A 10,742-nucleotide genomic window follows, 5' to 3' on the forward strand; every position below is an offset into this window, starting at 1 on the left:
AGAGCAGAATCCAAACAAGTGTGGAGTGGTGAGCTCACACTGTCAAGGAGTGATGATCATTGTGCGCAATGAGGACGTTGCCGTCTGTCAGTGGGGGAGAATTGTGAGACCCTAATTTGCGGAGAGGTTTAAAAAAAATTATTTGGCCACCAGGGAAAGATCATGTGGTGATTTGTTGGGTCGGTAAACAACTCATTAAGCCTCCCGGACGTAGGAAACCGGCCGTCGAATATTGATGAGCCCATGGGCCTAGTGAGAGGACGTGAAGCCCATTAAGAGAGGTGAACCTATAAACAGAGAGTGAACATAGGACCCACTGGAGATGTGACAGTATGGGTATTACAGTCATAAATAAGCGAATATTTTCATATTGCTTTGCAACCTAAAAGAAATATGGATTATATTTGCCGAATTTTATCTATCGTCAAAAGAGTCTTAATCTTACGACTACTTTGCCTCAATTAAGCAACTCCTTATTTTTAAAATTTACATTTTGACATTATCAAATGATTAATATGTTGACTTAACCATATTTTCATTGATTTGGACTACTGCATATATATATTTTTCCTAAAAAATTTAATTTTACTTATTTTAGACAAAACCTTAACAACTGAATCTTTTACCTCTTAAAATGAAAGTTATAATTCAAACTTGGACTATAAGTGCTGGTAAATGCTTATTACTAATGTATTTAGATCTCAACGTCAAGAAATCCAGAATATTCGTTGTGAATCATAAATGTGAATCACAAAAGAGTCACTTTTGTGACGAAATGACAACTGAAAAATGATACGACTACGATGCTATTCTTTTGCGACTTATTTGCTACGACTTTTGCGACTATTTTGCATCTATTTAGCAACTCCTCGGATTTAAAAATTGCAATTTAAGAACATAAAATGACCAACATGTTAAATATTATTACCAATTTTTTCTATGAGATAATTATAAAGGAAGGCATTATTCGGACTCTAACTTCGCAATTAGGCATTCGAAGCCCGAGGGCCTTAAAAAAAAAATCAAATCCAACTGTTGCTGACATTTCAGCTCCTAATGTAATCGCCGTTTAAGTAGATGACATCAACATACTTAGGTTAGACGAAGATATTTTCATTGTGAGCGGGAAACCGTACACGGTGACGAACAGTACTTGATGCCAATCATGTGGACAAAAATTAAGCCACCGATTTCTGTTTTAGGTTATTTAGGGTTTATGGACTAATTTAAATAAGAGATGAATGAAGAACAGTGCAGTGGAAAAAAAAAAGAAAAAAAAACCCAGATCGTCTTCTTCTGTTGTAAGCAATGACATTGTTCTGACAAAGAAAAGGTATTCTCTCTTTTAAACTAAAGTCATAAGATGTGAACCACCAAAGTTGCAGCTTTTGCAGTTACTATTGAAACATAAGTGTTACATCACCTATTGCTTTTGGTTAGAAGATAAGTGGTTGATTTGCGATTTGAAAATGTAATATTAAGTTCATACATTAACTTTTTCACAGCTGCTAGTTTCGGGTTGATCATAACTTCTTAATGTTTTGTTTTTGTATTTGTGGTTATTGTGCGTCTAAATGTGATCATAACTACACATGGCAGGTGAATCAGCAAAATTTGTACATGTGGCATATGACTCAGCAAAATCTGCCTACATGGCATCTGACTCATCGTAATTGACCAACATAATCCCGGTCAATGTTGATTTTTGCATAAATTTGATAGTTTATGTTGTTTATTCGAAAAATATTTAGTTTAGGTTGAAATTCACATGTTAACAAAGTTTAGGTATGAAAATACACTTTTGAAATTGTCCAGGTTTAAATTTGCCTTTCACCCCCCTTAAACTCTTCAAACCCAAATCAGAATCTGATGAGGTACTTATCTTATGAGTCTTCTTTCTCTCTAGGAGATATTGTATGAGTCTCCTAATTAGGCATAAGCATGGAATTAACTATGATCATATGAACCTGTTTTGTGTATTTTGTAAGTTGGTAGCTTAGAAAAATAAAGTATGATCCATCATCATAGGTTTGGTCAGGCTAGTCTTTTACTCACTGGGTTTCTCAAATGTGTTATACTTACTAGAGAAAGAGGGTGCTCATAAATTTTTGAAACATAATCAAACACCACTAATGCTGATCAAGGAGTACTCGTGGATGCTCTTCCAGAAACAGGAGAATCATGCACCATTGATGCTGATCAGGGACTACTCGTAGATGCTCTTTCAAAGACATATGAGGGAATATTCGAGGATGCTCTTACAGACACAGATGAATCAGACACCATTGATGCTGACCATGGACTACTCGTGGATGCTCTTTCAGACACAGGTGAATCAGACACCACTGATACTGATGAGAGAGTAGTCGAGGATGGTTTTACAGAGACAGATGAATCAGACTCAGACACCACTCATGCTGATCGGGAGGGACTTGAGGATGGTAACTCTCAATCTTCATTTTTTTTATTTCTATTCTAGGTAATTCCAATTGATATGCGTTACTATGTAATTAATTCATTATTAGGTTTAGTTTATATCGAAATTAAACGCACACTCTATCAAATACAAGAAATTAATATTTCTCGCTTGGGTAAATCTCTTAACTAATTTGTTTATTGTTTGTATATTCTGCTCAATATATGTATTTTGTGTAATCTTTTTTAATCCCAACTTATGATCCCATAAACGAGAACTTAAAGCAAATGAAACTCATCTATTATTAATGTTTCTATTAAGTTTCTACCAATATTCTCTTATGTTTTTCCTCGTTATATTCTAGTTTTGTCACCACTCTCATTTGTTTTTCTTATATATCTACTTTCAATAAGTTTCTAATTATTTTTAGTATCATATCTATAAATTTGAATCCAAAATTTTTTATGTGTATCTTAATCGTTTAAAATACTTAACTAGAACCCCTTTGAGTATGATGTTTACCAAATCAGATGAAAGATACCTCGTCATTGTTAAATTTGTATGTCTTAAATGTTGTTCGCATATGGGAAGTTGCTACCTATAGCTTGTAATCAAAGCTGCTCCTAATCAAGCATTGCATCTTAGATGAAGTCTGATAATTAAGCATGAAATTAGCTACTTCATGCACATCTTTTTACTTTGATCATATTTACTACAAAAAAATGGTTTGAACAATGAGTTTATATATGTTAGCAACCACAAAATAAAATTCCAAATAATTCAAAGTCAATCTTTTCATTTGAAAATGAAAAAAAATAGTCTGCTCCACAAACTATGAAATAATATACGACTACACATCTCAACTATGAAAATGTATAGTTAGCTACACAAACTATATGTATTGCATGCCCACATATATCAACAATATGTCGACATATGGTCAACATCACAATCATATTATTCTAGTACACCATTCGTCGGAATCCGGCGTTGACCTTCGTTAACCAACATTGACCGACGTTGACCAAAAAAATATTTTTAACAATTTTTTTAAACTTTTGAAACAAATACAAAAATTATATTTAAACTCTTATGGTATTATATAGTGTAGTTATTTAACGATTTTAAAACTAATTCAAAAGTGATCTTAAAAGCATTAATTATTTTTTGAAAATGAAATTAAATGTGGTGTTCGATAATTAAAAAATAATTTCTAGTAAATTTACTCTTCTAATTAGTTAGTTCTTTTATTTTACTATTTTTGTCTTAACGCTTAAGTATATACTATATAATAAAAAATTACATGATTTTTAGAAAATAGCGATTTAAAAAAAAAAACATTACTGTCTTTTTTAATTGGGATGTCTAAGAGATCAATGATTATTAAAGAATTTCGCCACCTCAACTAGTTCTGTTCATCGATAATATCTTGAGTACACACCATCTAGCAATTCACCATATGTATTGGCCTTGCTTTAAGTGAAAATAGAGAGGCTTTGGATTTCCCAATAAATTTCCCAATAAAGTATTTAGAAATATGTGATATGAAGACTCTCAAATGAGATGATGAAAGGTAAAATCTCATCCTTTAATTCTCTATATCTTATTCTATTTTATTATTATAATTTTCCTTAAGACAAGTTCTTTTTTGGTAATAGCTGTTGAGTATGTCATTCACTGAGTTTTTAGTGGGGCATAAACCATGTCACCATTTCAACTAGAAAATTGGTCAAAATTATGTTTTCATCTATGAAACAACTCTTTTAATGCAACTTTTCTTATGTTGTAATTTCTCCTATCACTCTAAATTAAAATATCTTCAATATATAAATGTAGAGTTTATTTTCTGTCACTTAACTATAATTATACCAAGTAAGTAGAACATATAATAAGATGAATGATAAGAATCGATTTTATATGCAATTCAGAATAAGATTGGGAAATAAGGAACCATGGATACATAAAGATCTCGAATCTCTCATCATGATCATTTACTAAGTGGAGACTTAGAATGAAGTTGAGATCCGCCAAAAACTATATTATAAATACAGAGAAAGAAAGAAAAAATAGAACCATTTTTGTATGCATATATAAAATTATTACACTATGTTTATAAAGTTTGACAATAATAAGATATGAAAGGACAAAAACATTCAACTCTTCACAATATGGAGCATGTTTATCAATCTTCTTCCTCTCACCTCGAAAAGCCTCGAGTCGGAAGCAAGCTCGTGACATAGTAGCAACCACAACCACCAATTAAAGTTTTCTCCATAGAAGAGTAACATTCAACTTTTTGGCATTCTAGATTCTCTCCCACAACTTACGTAGATGTTAATAGCCCTAATTACAAATAGATAGCACAAGCTTAGCATTGTTCTCAATGAAATAACTTAGGTATTCAGGAAACTTAAGGAATATCAACTGTCATCAACCTACTGTAATCCTTCTCCTTCATCACCCATATAAAAACCTGAATACCCATACGAGGTTTGTCGCTGAAATCCATACCTATGCAAAAACATTGTTGAACACAGTGGAGGAGAAACTGTGGAAACATTGTTGAAAATAATGAACTCATTGTTGACGATCATGCATGTAAGACATGTGCTTGTTGACGAATCTAGGGTCTGTAATTATGGCTTTGCAAAGCTTGCACGTGTATCTTAATCGTTCAAGAGACATAGATAGAACCCGTTTAAGTATGTCCTCTACCAAATCATTGTCAGATTGGTATGTCTTAAATGTTGTTCCCATATGGGAAGTTACTAGCTATAACTTGTAATAAAAGCTACTACTAGTCAAGCATTACATCTTATATCATGTCTGCTAATCAAACATGGAATTAACTACTTTGTCACACCTTCTTACTTTGATCATATTTTGTATATTTTATTTTTTGAATAATGAGTTTAACAACCACAAAATAAGTCCATACTTCCATTTTAAAATTCCAATTAAAAGTAAGAAGTCGAGATGACTCCACAAAACGCAAGATATACCAGTAAAGGTCAACGATATATAAATAAACTAGAATCAGACCCGCGCTACAGCACCGGGGAATAATTTCAAAATATATATTTTTCAAACTTTTTATAAATTATAATTTGGGTTAGAATAAAATTTATGCTTGTTAATGGAGTTTGCAAATATTTAATATTAGAGGAAAGTGGTAGAAGTGAAATTATAGTACATGATATAATGTAACATTTGAGTTGAATACTATGATTATATCTTATATAATAAAGTAGGGTTCCTCCAAACTCATGCTCTAAGGAGCTGACACGTGTCATCTCTTCTTGTGACATGTGTCATTTCTTTTAAAATCAAATATTTCAACATCTATTTTTATAAGTTAAAAAAATCAATAAACTTTGCAATGAATTTACTTAACCATTAAAAACTTTTTAATTTATTACATATAAAAAACAAACATTTTACTAATTTAGTGTAACATAGCATTCATAAGATATGCTATGACATATATTTTACCCTTTCTTATGTTTTGGTCCATTCGATAAATAAAATAGCATATTCAATTTCATACATTTTAGCTGTCTTATTTTTCTAATATTTTATTTATATGTATGAAAAATATATTTTTTTGAAATCATATATATAAAATTAAGATTTTACTCCCTCCTAATTGGTCCATTTGATATTTAATTTTAAAAAATATAATATTTATTTTTAAATAAAAAATGTATCACATTTAATCAAGAGAATTTTTGAGAAATGCCCCTTTTGGTGTACCCCTTTTTAAAAATACCCTTCTTTTCTATCCATTTTCAAAAATACACCTTTTCAAATATGAAAAATTATAAACTTTTATATGGTTGATAAGGTACATCAAGATCATCATTACTACTGGAAGACTAAATCCAATTATTTATAAGGTTTTAAAAGGTTATAAACGGCATTTATAAGATTTTTATAAGGTTTTTAAAAGGTTTACAAAGTTTTTATAAGTTTTTTAAATGATTTTTAAAAGGTTTTTAAAAGATATTTATTCGATATTTATGAAATATTTATGTAAATTTACACACATATAAAGATAATTTATGTCTATAAATATAAGTTTACACATATGTTTTTGATAAATTTCAAATTTTATAGTGACTTTTAGATAAAATTAGAAAGAGGGGTATTTTTAAAAAGTGGTATTTGAAAAGGGGTATTTTTGAAATTCCCCCTTTAATCATATACATTAATTCATACTTTACTACTAAATTGTAACTGAAAATACATAAATTAAAACTTGATTACATATATCGTATATTTTTAAAAACTTTATTGTCAAATTTGTAGGTTTTCAAACCTAATTTAAATTTAATGCATATGTTTTTACATTCATAAGATCACCATTCACTTCGTATAAATATTTATATTTATACATAATTTAGTTGTCTTATTTTCTATTATTTTAGTTTTTATAGGATTATTACATTATTAGAAATTATTATTATATACTAATTTGGTTTCACAATTGCAGTATGTGAAGAGTTTAAAAAAAATTTATATAATTGAACGGAGATTGTTATATGGTTTCAATATAAAAAATTATAACATTTGATACTATATATTTTTATTTATTTTATAAACGAGTTAACTAACTTTCAGTACAATATGTATTATTAGGTCAAATTTGAATAAAATTTTTTTTTTGTTTTTTAGGCCACTAGACATCTTCTTAATTAAAATCTTAATCTTATTTACATATTTATTTAATGAAAGAATTAAATAGTGGAAATAGTGAAGCATTTCAAATTATCAACACTTACAATCAGTTAAATTAAATGATTTAATTATATATATGTTTTTCTAGTGAATTTAGCTATGTTAGAGCATTTTAATAAATGAGTGGTGGAGCATATCAAAGTTTTATTATGGTAATGAAATGATATTAACCTAGGTTAGTAAGATATTTTTATATAATTCTTTTCGCGATGGAGAATTAAGATATTATAATATTTGTGTGGTGAAGAACATCAACTATATAGTGTTATTTGAAAATTTATTTGTAAGTGTCTTCCTTCCTATTTGTTTTTTTACAACGGATATTTCATTCATTTGTTTTAAATAAAAGTAAATGTATTCAACAACCCATTTGTCATAATATATTTAGAAATTTAACTCTCCTTTAATTGGTCCAATTGATATCTTTTGTTTTAACAAAAAATTGTATTAAGGGATAACAATAAAAATTCACAACTCATGTGTCATGAATTTAACATTTAGACTTCATATTTCTTACTATTCAGTTTTGTTTTGTAATATGTCAAAAGATTCCAATTTGAATTTATGTTCAATATAAATGATTCTCTACTTCTTCCATTCAACTTTGTTTTGTAACATTTCTTCCAACTTATACAATATTAATGTAAAATACTTATGTATTAAAGATGTCTGGCGAACAAAAAAAAGTAAGAAAGTTGTCTTATATTGTCTTAGAATTAGTCATTATGCATATAACACAAAAGAAAGTGACATAATTATAAGGAATTTCAAAAATCCCCCATTGCAAGTACCACTTTTTAAAAATACTCTTCTTTCAAACTTTATCAAAAAGCCACCAAATATTCAAATTTATCCAAATATGTGTATATTCTTATAAATATATACACTAATTACCTTTATATGAGTGTAATATTTTTTTTATATTTCATAAATACCTTATAAAAACCTTATAAAAACCCTGGAAACCTTTTAAAAATCTTGTAAAATCGATTTAAAACTTTTTAAAACCTTATAAATTATTTGGATCGAATCTCTCAGTAGTAGTTATTATCCAGAAGTACCTTATATACCATATAACTCTTCATAATATTTCATATTTAAAAAATGGTATTTTTGAAAATAGATAGATAAAAAGGGTATTTTCGAAAAAGGGTATTCTAAAAAAAGATATTTATCAAAAATTCTCTAATTATAAATACATATTCACTATTCATATATCTTATAATCATCATTTTTTACAAAAGAATTTGGTGTTATGTAACATTTTACATTTATTTTAAAAGTAGTTTGTCATTTTTATGTATATCTAATCATAAAAGATTGCATAATTTATAATTTTACATTTAACCCACGCATCGCGTGGGACTCTCCCTAGTATATATATATAGCATTCCAACTCTTAAACCAAAAAAAAAAAGAAAAGAAAAATGCATTCAACTTAAGCTCTTACCTATAAAAGAGGGAACATAGTATATATATGCATTTCCCCGTTTTGGCCTTCCTTTTCCAAGAGATGTCCGGTACGGATGATCGCACCAGTAGCCACAATAAGAGTGAAAACACATCCAGCCGTGAAACCTGAAACCAATTTCCTCATAAGCACCACAAATTTGAAAAAAACAAAATTACCTGTAGAAAATGTAGTTCAATGCCTCTCTCGTTTTGCTTTAGGTTGCAAAATTTTCATTGCTTTTGTTCAGCAAAATGCTTTAATGTTTTTGGTAAGTAAATATTTACGAATTTTTCCATAAAATGAGTTTTTGTTAGTCAAAATTAAGGGGGAGTTATTGGGAGAATGATTAGTGGTTTATCATTATCCATAAAATGAGAGATATGCAACAAAGAAAAATGTAATTTTATCAAACATATGTTTGACGTAATGATATAAATTTTAAAATAAACAAGATCATATAAAGATATTTGAGAAAATAGACATATTTTAAAGTTTAAAGTTTAAAAAATAGACATATTTTACTCAATCGATAAAGAAATAACAAATATGTAAAACGTCCCCCATCGAGTAGAAAATTTTATACAATGGTTTAGAACCATAATAAATATGACCAATATGTTTCCTACTACAAATGAGAAGGAAGCTTGATATTATTTACAAAAAATTGTTTTGCGGTATACCGCAGGTTAATTCCTAAAATTTATCTCTTTTCTTTCATCTCTTTCTTTCTCTTCTTCATTTATCCTTTTTTCTTTCTTCAACAACAAAAAAATCTCTTTACAATTTTGGCAGACTAGTTCCGGCGGACCAGTTCTGGCGGACTACCTTGAATGGACCATAACCAGATCCGACAGACCAGTGCCGATAGACGAGATCCGATAGACCACTCTCGATAGAACTTTTTGAGAGGACCAGACCGGCGAACCAGTTCCGGCATACCATAACCAGTTCCAGTAGATCAGATCCGCGAACAAGTTCCAGCGGTCCATAACCAGTTCTGATGGACCATATATGATAGACCAGAATCAGTAGACCAAAACTTGTCTATCTCATAGATCTCTTGAAACCACAACTAATTGAGCAGAAGATACAAAAAAATGATGCATATGTGGAAGACATCATCAACGATCCATCTAGGTATACAATTTGGTTCACATATTTGTGTGTGGATAGACTAGATCCAGTGGACCTGATCTGATGTTTGTAATATGTCTATTTTTTTGTTTCCTAATTTTCGTCCATCATACATATATCTATATATATAAAGTTAGCTTTTTCACTCTTCTCCTTAAGCCACATCATCATCCTAATCATCATCCACCTCATTTTATTATTTAATTTTAAAATTAATTATATCATTTTATCATATAATTTTAAGATTTAGACCTATGTAAATAAGTTTTCTAAAAAAGGAATATGAAAAGTCTTTTCTTATATTATACATTATAAAACTAAAAAAGATAATTGATTAAAAGTTAAAAAACTTACTAATTATCGATTATACTAACAAATATATAAATAATAGATTATAGTTTTAAGTGTTTAAAATATATATAATAATTAAAAATAATATGACACAAAATTCGATTATATTTACACAATTTAAACCTAAATTATAATGAGATTTAACGGGAATAGAACAAAAAGTAAGAAATTTTGAGTATATAAATCTATCTAATTTATGTCTCACAAAGTTTTCCAACAGAAATGAGATAGGTAGGAACGAAACATGAATTATCATTTTAAAAAACGTATAAAAAGGTAAAAAAACCAAAAAATTATTTAAAGGTTTCCAATATGAATTTAACTAATATTTTCCAATACAACACATATGTTAAAGAGAAATTGATACCAATAACCTTTTTATGATACCCTCTTTTACAAATATCCTCTTTTTTTTTTACCATTTTCATTTTTGCACTCTCTTAATTTTTAATGGCTATTTTACCCCTATTTGAAAGAATATTCTTTCCCAAAGGAAGGAATTATCCTTCCAAAAATTTCCCCCCAAAAATTTCCCGCCAAAAAAGTTTCCGAGAAAAAATTTTCCCGCCAAAAATTTTTCCGAGAAAATTTTCCCGCCAAAAAATTTCCGCAAAAATTTTCCCGCAAAAAAAAAAAATTCAAAATTTTCCC

The sequence above is a fragment of the Capsella rubella genome, unplaced genomic scaffold (genome assembly GCF_000375325.1).
Source record: "Capsella rubella cultivar Monte Gargano unplaced genomic scaffold, Caprub1_0 scaffold_1, whole genome shotgun sequence".
Lineage (NCBI taxonomy): Eukaryota > Viridiplantae > Streptophyta > Magnoliopsida > Brassicales > Brassicaceae > Capsella > Capsella rubella.